Below are 13898 nucleotides of genomic sequence, written 5' to 3' on the forward strand. Positions count from 1 at the left end.
GATCCAGAACAGCAGCAACTGTACGCTTGCATGCATTACACCTCTAAGGTCCCTCTCCTCTCGTAACAAACACAAGTGTTCTCAGATGCTCCAGAGGCAATTTGCACTCACTGCAGTGGTTGTTTCTCACTTAAATGAGAGGAACTTAATTCCTCTAGGGAGAATTTAAGGGCTTAATAAAACTTTTTGTGGCCCTTGATATCTCCAGAGCACTTGCTAGTTCAGCTTTGATGCCTGTATATGTGTTTATCCAGTATTATCCAGTAAATTATTATGTGTATATATTAATGTAATAGCCTTGTGATTTGTATGCATAAATTGAAAATGGGTTTTCAGACATATACAAGGGTTACATAGAGTTATTCAGAAAGTAGTGATTAAACACAGCACAGTTTTGGAGAAACATTTTTAGCTTATTTAAGTCACCATGATTTATGAGGTTGTGGAAACAAAAACATTTATTATTATTATGAAAGTAATAGGAGTGTCAATTTAATTTCTTCTGTTGTTTTCCCTTTTCGTAATTCTGACATCCAGTTTTGTTGCAACACTATAGTGTAGTTTGGTAAAGAATCGAGAACAGTTTGCCAAGAACTGACAGTAGACAAGTTAATTATCAAGCGTAGCGTTAGTTCTGGCAGGTCACGTTAGTCAAGCTCGCATCAGCTGACCCTCAGCTGATCCACATCTACCTATAGGAATACGACACCTATCACCAAATACATATATAAGCTCCTTCAGTATTATCAGCAGCAGCTATCGCATTTCTCAGGAGCTAATTACCCTCCTCCATCCCCAGCTCCTCCTCTCGCCCTGTCAGGATTTGACATTCTGATTCCCCTTGAATCAGAATAATTATCGAATAATGTGTTACTTTAAAATCTTGAATTAAATATATTTGCAAATTTTCATGTTGGTTCTGTTCTGTTTACCCCAAGGGGGATTATTGCTGCTCTCCCTGCTCTTATCCATGCTAGGCTGCATGGATGCGCAGGGAGTTCTCGCCCAGAACGGAACCATACCGCCAATCCAAACTGTATGCTAATTGTCAATCATATTTGACGGTAGTGGTCCTGACAGAAATAGTCGGAGGTGTAAAGAGTACCTGAAAACCATACTTGAGTAAAAGTAAAGATACCTTACAGAGAAAATGACTCATTACAATTTACAAGTCACCAATTCCAATACGACTTGAGTAAAAGTCTTAGGGCCCTATCTTGCACCCAACACAATTGACTTTGTACACTGACGCATGTATCATTCCTATTTTGCACCCGCGCACAGCGGACTTTTCCCTCCACAGACGCACGTCTGTAAACTAGGAAATACACTTGCGCTTCCCGGGGCGGTTCAGCGCAAAGAGGAGGCGTGTTCCGGCGCAAACGTTCCCTGATGCTATTTTGCAGGTTTAGAAAACAATTCCGCCACTGACCAGGAAAAATCTAGTCTAAAGTCAGTGGCGCGTTGCGCATGATATTCATATGCTATTTTAAGGGCGCATGCTTGGCCATAATCAATGTAGCGTGTGCACAACGCGCATACACTTTGATTCTCTCATCTACACAGAAGCAGCAGTTTAAATTTTTGCAAATCATACATTATTACAATAGATAGATAGCTAGATAGATCGTTTATTTTAAAAGCATAAATCTAGCTTACACATTTACCCAAATTATCATACGCCTGTTAAACCGAAGTTAATTTGGGTGTGTTTCTCCATCCCCAATGTCACTTCTCTGTGTTTTACAGCCCTGACGAGAACGTCGGTCTCCTCGGCTGTGAACCGCTGCTGGCGCGCGCCTGGCAAATCCGCCGCTATAATAGTCATCCGCCATAGAACAAGCGTGCCTGCTCTTAAAGGGAATGTGAGATGTCGCTCTGATTGGTTTATTTCACGTTATGCCCAAACCACACCTATGAATAATGAAGCTACTTCAGACCAACCCATTTTAGATTTTCGTCGGGCGCAATAGTCATTTATCCCTCCGGTATAATAGCAACAGTGCCGAGACCCGCCCACAAAGTTACTTGCGTTTCGCGCTTGATACTTGCGTTTCAGATCGTTAAAATAGGGCCCTTAGAGTATCTGATTTTAACAGTACTTAAATGGTTAATTCACCCAAAAATGAAAATTATTTCATTAACACTGACCCTCATGTCAACTTTCGTTCATCTACGGAACACAAATGAAGATCTTTCTGATGAAATCTGAGAGCTTTCTGTCCCTCCATTGACCACTACGCAACTACCACTTTGATGCTTTATAAAGTTCATAAAGAGATCGTAAAACTAATCCATATGAATTGAGTTGTAAGTCCAAATTTGATGAATTTACTGTAGTCTTTTATTCCCATATAAACATTGATCAGCGAACATCATGAAGTTCAACTTAACCTGCTTGACACGCGAGAACAAACCTCATTGGTTCTTGCGGAAGCTCAAACGTGCTGCGTAACACACGATAATGAAACTCATTGGTTCTCGAGGATGTGTGAGTTTGAACGATGAATGTTTATATGTGAATAAAAAGCATAAATTCAATCTGTTCATCATATAAATTCAGAAAATCTGGACTCTTTTGGATCTCTTTATACTATCTGAACTATCTGAAGCGTCAAAGTGGTTGTTGCGTATGTCACTGATTTCAGTAAATTAGTAATAAATGAGCTCTGGCTGTGACGCCAACCGGGTCTGCTGATTGAGTCGTGATAACAGATTGTAGTTGCCGGACACTGTATGTACTGTAACCACTCGCAATGAGGAATGAGTGCATTAATCACTGATGGCCTTCAGCAAGGCACACATTTTAAATTTGGACATGTGAGCGGAGTGAACGGCTTTTGTTAGTGTGTGGAGCAATGTAGGAGTTCAGCCTAATGGGACCTGATGCTTTATGGCCCCTCTGCTGTGACTATTATAGCCCTCCAGCCTCAGAGAATGAGCTACCTTGTCAGACTGTTTATCATCCTGTATGTCTGATACAGATCTAGAAATGACATATCAGGTTTAGACTTTAAGCTGATGTTTTTGTTTCAAATCACCGAAAGTGTAGTGACTGGCTAGCTAACATCAAAAACAGCACATATACTTGCACTCTAAAAAAAAATTTTGGGTTGTTTCAACACATGTTTGGGTCAAATATGGAAAAACTCAACCATTGTTTTTAAAAATGTAATAAAGAAATTAAACCAACGGCTGGGTTTGTCCATATTTGACCCAAGCATGGGTTGAAACAACCCAGCATTTTTAGAGTGTGTTTAGTCACAATGTATGAAACCTCTGTGCCATAGATTAGACAAAGGGTTGCATATAGGTTAATTAAATAATTATCATATAGACCTAGGTTGTATTTTTCTTATATATAAATATATTAAAAATATCCCAGGCGCTTCTTTTCTCTCTCTCTCTCTCTCTCTCTCTCTCTCTCTCTCTCTCTCTCTCTCTCTCTCTCTCTCTATCTATTAAAAATATTTTTTTTAAAGAAAGCATGTAGCATGTTTTCTTGGAAAAATGTATGTTGCAATGTGTAGTTTCTATCACTTCAATCACCATCTTTAGTCTTTTGTAATGCCTTTTTTAACTAAGTCATAAAATAACAATACAAACATTGGAAATATTTGTGATGGATTTGATGAATTCTGTGATGTAATGTGGTAATAAATGTTTTGCCTCATTTCATCTTTAAATTGAACTTTGATAAAACTACAGAAATCAGTATGACATTGTCAACATTTTAAAAGCTGGTTAAATAAATATTACAATTAACTTTGCTGACTCTTTCATGTAAGCAAACTCTAAATTCTTCACTAAGCTTTTTAATTCCATCATGTCATTTCACAAAGTCTGGTTACCCTTTTAAAGAAAGTAAACCCTTAAAGTATTTTCTTTACAAGTTAGAGAGTTCAAAAGGTAATGCATGACAGGACCTTCCTCTACTATAATTATATTCTGTGTTCTTTTGGAAGTGTTAGACATAACTGATACTTAATTTAATTATATTTATAGCACACAACCAGTATACAGATTAAACAAAAAACAATAATCCAGACAAAACATGCATGAATGGGTAAAGTTAATTGCTATATTTTCAAACTTGAATTGTATTACACAGAATTTCTATATGTGACTGAATATCTCATTTGTAGTACACAATTATCTTTTCTGCATTTCCCTACTGTCGCATCATGTGATGTGTTTTGTCTCAAATATGTCTTTTGGCCTTCTTTCAAGAGCTCAAGGCTCTAAGTTTGGCTTGGTTGCTTGCATTATACAAAAATCTCGAAATTGGCTAATGCATTATTTTCCACACCATAAAACACTCAATGGTAAAACACACGCTCTTGTTGCTCATAGATTTGCTTGCAAATAAATTCATAAAAAAATAGGGAAGTGAGTGACTCCAGTTCAGTGTTAGATGGATAGAAAGACAGTGGAAGAGGTTACGGGCTGGAGATGTGCCACATTGCATTGGTGTGGGACAGTCTGATGTCAGCCATGTCTGTTTGGAGACAGCTTCATTTCTGCCAGTAGACAGGATGATATTCAGAAGAAGAAGAGATTGGGGCCCATCCCAAATACCGTCCTTCGCCATTATGCTGCTTATTATAACTTGCACATAAATCAAACAAATGCATTTAATGCTGTTTAATTCAATGTGTGCGCTAAATGCTATTCTGGGCTTTTCAATAGATATCTGTGAGTCAGGTGAATTATGCAGATTATTTTTTTTTCTCTGTAAATGTGTATCTATCTTTCATTATTTATATATTTTGAAATTCAGACACTAAAACAACAAAGGTTTTGTGTGGCAGAATTTCCTACTTTTGTCTGTCCTCATGGCAGTAATACAGAGGGACACAGTGTTCTCTGAGATAACTCTTTGAAAAGGGGTGGAAGGGAGGCTGCCGCATATGTCTGGTGGATTAATGTGTAATCTGAAAGGACAGTGCCCCCTCCTCTCCATGATTTGTACTGTTCTGATAGTCCTGCTCTTAATTACCAGCAGCAATTGGGACAATCTCACTAACCTTGCAACCTTCAAACCTCTCCTGATCTCTCAGGGTTGTTCCCATGATTGCAGCCGGTGACGGTACACATGGAAAATCAATAGTGCTCCAGGTCTCTGCTACACCGTACAGCACCTAACAAGCTCAAACAGCTTGTTCATGGTGTTTGATTAGGTTTTCATCATCTTTCACTACATACACACACACACACACACACACACACACACAAACACACACACACACACACATACATATATATATATATATATATATATATATATATATACTGTATATATATCTTTAAGTCTCAGAATCTGAGAACATGTTTGAAATATATAAGAAGTGTTACTACTGCAGATGCAGAGACACTTACTCTTAAAAAGAAAATCAAGCTATGATAAAAAAAAAAAGTAATCTAAAGTATCCCAACATAAGCTTTCTGATTTTCCTCTTTTTTTCCGGGTATTGTAATGTGTGTGTGTCTGCTTCAAGTGGAAGCATAATCAATAACTTAATAAATGTAATATCTTTTTCAGCCCTCGCACAAAAAATCACAATATTATCACTCATATTTACTGTGCGCTACACTAAAATTGCTATTTTTTTGTTTGCTTTTTTCAATTATAGATTTGTTTTGAACATATAATCAGTTCTACCAGAAAGACTCGAGAGGTAAAATAACGTGAAAAGCATGCATTTATTAACAGCCTAGCAAGCAAGTATTGTGATATAAAGTTCTTTGGTGTCTGTAGCTCGCAATCCGAGGGTAACGGGGTAACAGGGGCCGACCCCCTGGGAGGTATTAGGAAGGGACCATCCTGGTGGTGGTGGGGAGGATGGAGGTGAATGTAGGTGTCAGCATCTGCGAACTCAGACATGTGTAAGTACCAATCTTTTATACTACGAGTATTAGAACACGATTGGATAGATGAGAAGGTAATAAGTGACGTAACAATTGAGTCTTCCTGGCAGAACTTACGCTAAAGCTTTCATTTCTGGGTTTGAGGGTAATCTCAGACAGGATGCCGAGCACCAGCACCCCATTACTTGAGCAAGGTTATGTTATGAAACTACGCAAGCACAAACATTCTAAAGGCATCCTCTTAGTTTTTTTTTTGACAAAATATTTGGAGTTCACAATCCAAATTGACTGATAATAATTTCCCTAAATTTGGCCTACGCATTCAGTGATTCCCATGAGGTAGTGGGGCATGTTTAATGACTGCAGGGAAGCAATAGTAGCAGGTCAAAAGTAGCTGCAGCATAGGTAAATAACACACACCTCTCTGACCTTTCTGAATTGTAGAGACAAACTACAATCACATTCTCACACACATTCTGAAGTGTGGTAAAGAACAGAATGGGTCAAATCGTGTGTCTGAGCTGACAACTGTAGTATGTGAGGTTAAGTGAGTGTACTTTAAGAGGCAGATGTCTCTGTGGACCTTATTAGAGATCGCCTTTCCCTCTCCCTGCCTAACTGGACAGACAACTCTTCCACACCTCTTGTTCCAGATATTTCAGCCATCAGCGTTTTAGCAGGGGTGCACACCTTCTTTCTGTGCCTCAGAATCTCATGTGAGCTGTGCAAAGAAATTCTGGCTCAGCAAATGCAGTTTGTTTTTTCAGTATTACTGCAGCATGTAAAGAAATACCCAGCATTCATCCACCCCAAAGGAAGTACCTCTGCCATGTTATTCTGACGTGAATGCTTTGGAGACAGCTGTCAAAAAATATACTGTATGAGTAGCCTGTTCATTTTGTGCAGTATTTTTAGAGTTTTTTTTTAAAAGTCATAATGACTTTTAACTGAATTAATGAGTTGAATTTTTTAATTACATAATTGAATCAGTGAGCCAAACTCATGAATGGATCACTGAGTTGTGCGTGAGAACTTTAACAGTAAGCTTACTTATGAATTGGGTCATTGAGGAAATGAATTCAAGAACAAGAGCATTGAACTTGTGAATCAGATCATTGAGTCAGTTTATGGAGTGGATCATTGAATCAGTGAACTAGATCTTCAGAACTGGATCATTGAGTTGAACTCGAGACAGATCTAGTCAATGTAAGTTTAACTTGAAAAACGATCATTGAGCCAGTGGATTGAACTTGAAAACTGGAGACTAAGAGACCCTGTTTCAGAAACGTATACAATACTTAATACATTTAATTATATAGCCTATGTTTGTTTTTTGTGGAGGTACCTGTTTTTATTTTTATTTTTTATACTGTATATGAAGGACTTTTTCTTCACAATCCATTAGAATGCATACTCACTGCATTCAATTACAGAACCACAGATTAAATTCTTGGAAACAGTTTATGCTCTGTTTTTATCATTTGTTTCAGCCTAAATGATTTTTGATTGTTTTTTTTATGTCATTTGAGATTCATAATTGGAAATCCATTGTCTATTCCATCCATTGAAACCTTGAGCACAGATCCTCTGCATAAGGAGAATGCCATTATCTCGCTCTGCAAACCCAGACAGTAATAGGGAAGAACATTTTTAAATGCCTGCACTAACACAATCTGATAGGACAGAGTTCCTCCGCTTCTCCTGCTCTCACCTCCTCTCCAGTGCTCAGCACAGCCCTTCATCGATGTGACAGAAATGTATCCTCCTCCCAGATTGATCTGACTTGGGCTCGAATCGGTGACATTTGCTGAGGCACGGAGCCCACTGGTAATGAAACGACTCCGACAGCAGTCACAGCTGGCTGGGTCCTGTGTGAGACATAGAATTGCACATTATGAAAATAACATTATCTCTTCTTTAAGCTAGACATGATTATAAGGTTTTTCACAAATGTGGAATTCATGCAGCTCAAGTGCTGCTGTCCTTAAAGCAAAAATGGACCATGAGCTAATTCATGTTCAACTTTTCAGTTTAATCTTTGACTCATTGCTATTCCAGAAAAAAAGAAAAGAAAAAAAATATATATATATATTAGTTATGTTATGTTCTAATATTTTTTATGAATAAAATAGCTATATTACATAGTTCATATAAAGATCACAGCAAAATAGCATATGTAGCTGTATCACACATAACGTAATATTTTCCAATATAACAATGTTAATGAAAAGTTTAAATATATAGTTCAACCTTTCATTAACATTGTATAATAAAATATATCTGTAATGTATAGTGCATATACAATATATAGGCCTACTCTTTAGTGCAATGTATAATATATTTTGTAATGTTTTTATCTTTCTTTTTCTTTTTCTTTTTTGTCTTATGCTTCTTTTAGTGTTGCTGGACCAAGAAACATGCTCATGAGATTATACAAAATTCATAGATGCTGGTTGGAAATCTATTTTTCTGAAACTATTGATCATGCATTATTTATCTATAGTGTCAGAGGTTATTCAGCTTCTTTACAGTAATGATTACTGCACATTTTCCTCTCAGATTCAGGAAGAATAATGAATAAACTGGATTATGAAAGTTAAAGCTGTGGGTTCATATGTCAGAAGGGTCTCACTCTTCAGACCATGAGATGAAACTTTATCTGATGTGTCTTATCTCTGTAATACCTGTATGTTTATTGGCTTTATGCAGTTTTCACTGGATTTATCTAATGTGTTTGATGAGGGGAAGCTCTGCTTTGCTGTCTGCAGTGGGAAAGTCTAATGCTATATAGAGCCTTAATTCGTCGTTGTGGATTTTTTTGTGAATGTATTACTCATGCATCTCTGTGATGGCCTCAGTAAAACAGTGTGACTATAGCTCTAACGAGCTGCTCTAGTCAATTAATGCTGCATATCCATAAAGCCGAGCCATATACTCGGGTGAGACATCCTATATGCCACAACAGCAATTATGTCAACTCTCAAAATGTCACTGAAGGAAATATTGCCTGTTATATTCTACTTGCAGATATGAACTTAATATATATTTCCCTTTTTTTATCTCATAATACATACAATCAGTGAATTTTCCTTCTGTTTACCCATTAACATCAGTCTGTTAATGACTAATCGCTCACCCTTGTAGGCCTTCTGAATCAATGAACTCTGAGATGAGGAACTGAAACACAGCCGCACACACTAGCACAAGCCTGTAATGACGCCGAATTTGCTGTTTATTTTGATGGATTAGATTCAAAAGCACATTCAAAAGCACACAAACAGTGCAGACAGGTGATAGATACCTTAATGAGGGCCGTTCAGGTCATGGCACTGTAGCAGTCATTAGATGTCCAACCAGTGACCAGACTCATTTGTATTCACTTTGTTGCCCATATCATGTGTGCAGAAAGACAAATGACTTTTTCCTTGGTTTATCTCAGAACTGACAGTAGTAAAACAAAGAACAAAAGACAGAACACTGACATTTAGTAGATATACTAACAGATCCCAGTAATAGAGTGGTGCAGGGATGACGTCAAAACCCCGAAGACTAATTCGCCAGTGATTCCTTTGAGATTTTCCTAAGGGTATTTATAATGGGGATTTTTCAGTTTATGAGTAAAATAAAGCTCGTGGTAAACATATCTTGACAATATTTTGACGTTCTGTTCTACAACGTAAGCTGCACAAGTATTTATTTTACTCATATAAAAAACAAACAAAAAAACATTATAAAAACCCATATGACAATCTTGAAGGAACCAGTGGCGAATTAGACTTCCAGGTTCTGACATCATCTCTGCACCACTCTATACCTTCCTTAAGCATTTCACCCACATTTATGTTTTCTCATGCTTAAATTATGTAAAGCAGTTAAAGAAAGGTGATCATTGTGGAAATGGGCTTTTGATTTATGCATTTGAACTATGACTGAAAATAATAATATGTTTTTATTTATTTATCTTGCTAAAAAGTCAAACATGAACTTAAAAATATTTATACAATTACATTTATATAAATACATATTACATTTATATAATTACATTACATGTAATCTAAAATTACTGTAACACATTTACCTGCCTATTGTGTTTTTATATTGTTGAGAAGTGGTTAGGTTTAGGGTAGGGAAACTTCACATAATAGAGTATTTGTGCGCAAAACCTGTGTGTGATAATTTTTTACTCATATATCATTCAGCTATGTGTATGTTCATTAAGTTAACTATGTGAATATATATGCTCTCTCTGAAAATAAATTTAATTTACACATAATTATATATTATGCACATGCATGCAAACACTGAATCATGGGAAATGAAGCTAGGTGAATAATAGATAAAATAGGCCATTGGGTTCATGGTTTGGTCAGGGAAAATGATGTTAGCTGTACACACTTTTGGCGCTTTTTTTATGTCGCTCATTATTTTGCATATCTCATTTTGCGTTCTTACCATTTTCAAAACAAATGCACCTAATGAAGCCATAAAATGTCACGGCGATGCAGAATGTGATGGTAATGGTCCAGGCAATGCCTTTTCCATACATCTTCTCTGGGGTGACCTTAGAAGAAAGCTGTCCTGTTTTGAATTGCTAAACACAGCCATGAGAAACTATGGCTCTGCTTTAGAAGAGAGTGGTACGGTGGAGAAAATACAGAACATGTTTATATCATGACATTTCCCCTCCACCTGTCAGTCATCTATTTACTCGTTTGGTGGTGGGTCATAGATGCAGGGTAAACCAAACATGTCACCTCTGATTGCCTAAAATGCACTGGGAGCAGTTGGGACTAAGCATATGGGTGTGATAACCTCTATAAAACAGCTATATAATATAAAACCCATGATATCAGTGCTCTGTTTCAAATTGTCATATGGGCATTGGTGTGATATCTGGTCAAATAATGATTTCAATAAATTCTTCTGGAATATACACAGTGACTATGTACATTTTAATCATTATAGGTTTGTTGTGCTCCAGAAAAAAAAAAAAAGAAGAAAAAAATGAATTGAGGATTTTGAATCTTTTCAACTGACTTAAAAAGAACCTGTTCATTAGAATCATTTTGCAAATTGGACATCACAGCTCACGCTGAGGAAAACACACGTTAAACCTTAGCTGCCACACTGCAAATGCATTGCTGTGTATTTTAGGTTTTGCTTAAATGAGGGTCAGTTTAATCTGACCCAGGATCAGATGAACCAGATTAGGGCAGTAAAGCTGCATGTTGCCTAATGCACAATGTGGACTGCTTCTACATCATGAGCATATGTAATCACAGCATCTTTTCTTGGCCCCATGTCACAATAGTACACCCCTGATCGCAGAGATTTAAGAACCGATTTTGAAAAGATATGATTTACGCACTTTTCCCAGAATTAATGTCATATCATGTATTAATTGAGTGTCATTATGTCAAAATCTCAAGATCTTCACTGCACTTTCTTGCACTTAACCTCTGTTGTCCACTTGTTGTAAACATCCTTTATGCTTGTCTTGTTCATGGTTAATTAATTAGAGGAAGCACTGCCCTGCTTTTATGTCTGCTGAACAAATGCAATTCAATTCTCATTGGAACTTTATTTATATTTATGTCTCCTTGTCTGCCATTAGAATGTCTAGGCCTGACACGTCATTCTCATATTTAATCACTCCATTTAATCTCATGTATTATCTATATTTAGCAATTTTGATCATTTGTTACATAAATTTATACAATTAGTTCTGTCCCGTCTGTGCCTTAGGCTGTGTTCAGACTGCAGGCAAATCTGATTTTTTTTCTTTTTAGGCTGACTGTCCGCACTATTAATTGCAAGTGATCAAATACGATTTGTGTGTCCAGACATAAGCAATCTATCTGCGTGGGTTGCTTTGATAATGACTTAGGCATACCCACGTATGACATACCATTTGAACATCGCATGAATACTTCCGGTATTTCCGTCACTAGTTTTGGAGTTATCGTTGTGTGTAGTGTTAAGAGTGATGCAAAAGACATTTTGAAATATGATCTGAGCAGCCAGAACGTCCAGACTGAGATGCATCTGTAAGAATCTGATTGGAATCGCATTTCAAACCTCCTCCATATGTGATTTGAATCAGATTTGAAAAAATCCGATTACACGTGTTTTTTGCCGTCCAGACCCACCTGGATAAAATCTGAACATGCAAAAAATCTTATTTTCGCTGGCAGTCTCAACATGGCCTCAGTGGTGAGGATTTTTCAGTGACTCCTTCTGCAGGTTACATCGCTATGCCGTAACGTAAGTAGCGACAAGTGACTTTCTTTATAAGTGAGTTATTGACTCATCCATACAACCGATTCAAACACTGATTCATTCAAAGACCAAAAGGGTGACTTGCTGAATTCGGAACCGCATATTAGTATACTACTCATTGTCACGAATGTTTGGAATGGTCAAGAATGGTCAAGGAGTGAGATGAGAAGGATCTAATCACATGATTTTATTAACAAAAACTCAAAACAAAATACTAAACACTCAAACAGAATATTAAGCATGTTCAAGCAACGAGAGCAAACAATGAACTGAAAGAAACAGAGCTTAAAGCAAACTAATCAATGAAATGAACAGGTGCGCATAATCATCAAATTGACGAGAAACCATAGAAACTCACCGAAACACAAGAAACTGAACTGAAACACGTGTCAAACCCAAAACAGAAACGAACACATATTACCCTTTACACTCATGATACCATATTTTTCTACGGCTGAAATAGTAATAGTATTATGCGGTTCTAAATTCAGCAGCTGTTTTTATATAAATGAGTCAGTGATTCCTTAGTTTAACCGATTTATTCATAAAACACTAACTCTATCAGGAACGTTTGGATCTATTTTCTTTGGCAGAGCAAATATAGATAAAGTAACTGCCAATAATGTGTCTAAAATAGGGGTTGCACGACTACTGATTTCTGCTAGTCGACTTCTTATCAAAACAATACTCGAGTTACTCGACTACTCGTCGTTCATGCTACTGTAAATGAAAAGACATGAAATAGCTAGATCTTATCAATAAACATTTATTAATTCATAGCCTAATGCAACAATTACACAAGTAAACTCTCAAAACATTATAATTATGACATTTCATTTTTAAATTTTCATGTAACAGTCTAAAGCCAAATAAATAGCCGTTCTTGCCTTTCATTTCAGACGTCTGCTTCTAGGGGCCATTCACATATCGCGTCTTTTCCGCGTTCAAGGTCGTTATTTCAAATGTAGGCGCGCGGCGAGCGCGCTCATAATGAAAGCAACGGACGTGGTGCGCTAGTTTTTCCAGGCGGGTTTTTCCTTCTCATCTCCAGAAATATATCTAGTAGTAAAGCTAATGCAAGGGCTAGAAATAAATGAATCCTTTGCTGAATGATACTTCTTCGTCGTCTTCATGGAGAGCGCAGTTTGGTTGCATAGCAACGACAGACGCCACGGGAGTGCAAGCGCTTGTAGGAGACAGCGGCACGGCCGCGCGCTTTCCACACGTTTTTAGACGCAATATGTGAACGGCCTCTTGCAGAGTTGGCCAATTACAATATTTTTGTCATCCTTGATGAAATACTTCCACACATCTGACGTGTGGTGTCTGTTGGTGACGTTCGCCATTTTTAATTCATTTATGGTTAATGGACGCTCGAGTAGTCGATTGTTTCCGACAGCGTCGACTAGTGGTTGAAGTAGTCGATCTATCGACTACTCGGCTAGTCTATGCAAGCCCTAGTCTAAAATGTGTGTTCCTCAATATTAACTTATCAGTTTTAACTTATAAATGAATATCACCCTCCATTATATTACATATTATATTGTGAGATGGTCCAGATTTAGGTGTTCATTTCTCAGTTCATCTGTTGAAATTAAGTGAATTTTAGCTTATCAGAATTTTGTTGTTTACCTTGTACAGAATATTTCTGCAGATAATCAAAAACAATAGCTTAGATATAAAAAATATCTATGTTCATTTCTGTCTGTCAGAATTTCTCTTCAAGAAAAGCTTTTGCAAAGCCACACAAA

The sequence above is a fragment of the Leuciscus leuciscus genome, assembly GCF_965113295.1.
Source record: "Leuciscus leuciscus genome assembly, chromosome: 22".
Classification (NCBI taxonomy): Eukaryota; Metazoa; Chordata; class Actinopteri; order Cypriniformes; family Leuciscidae; genus Leuciscus; species Leuciscus leuciscus.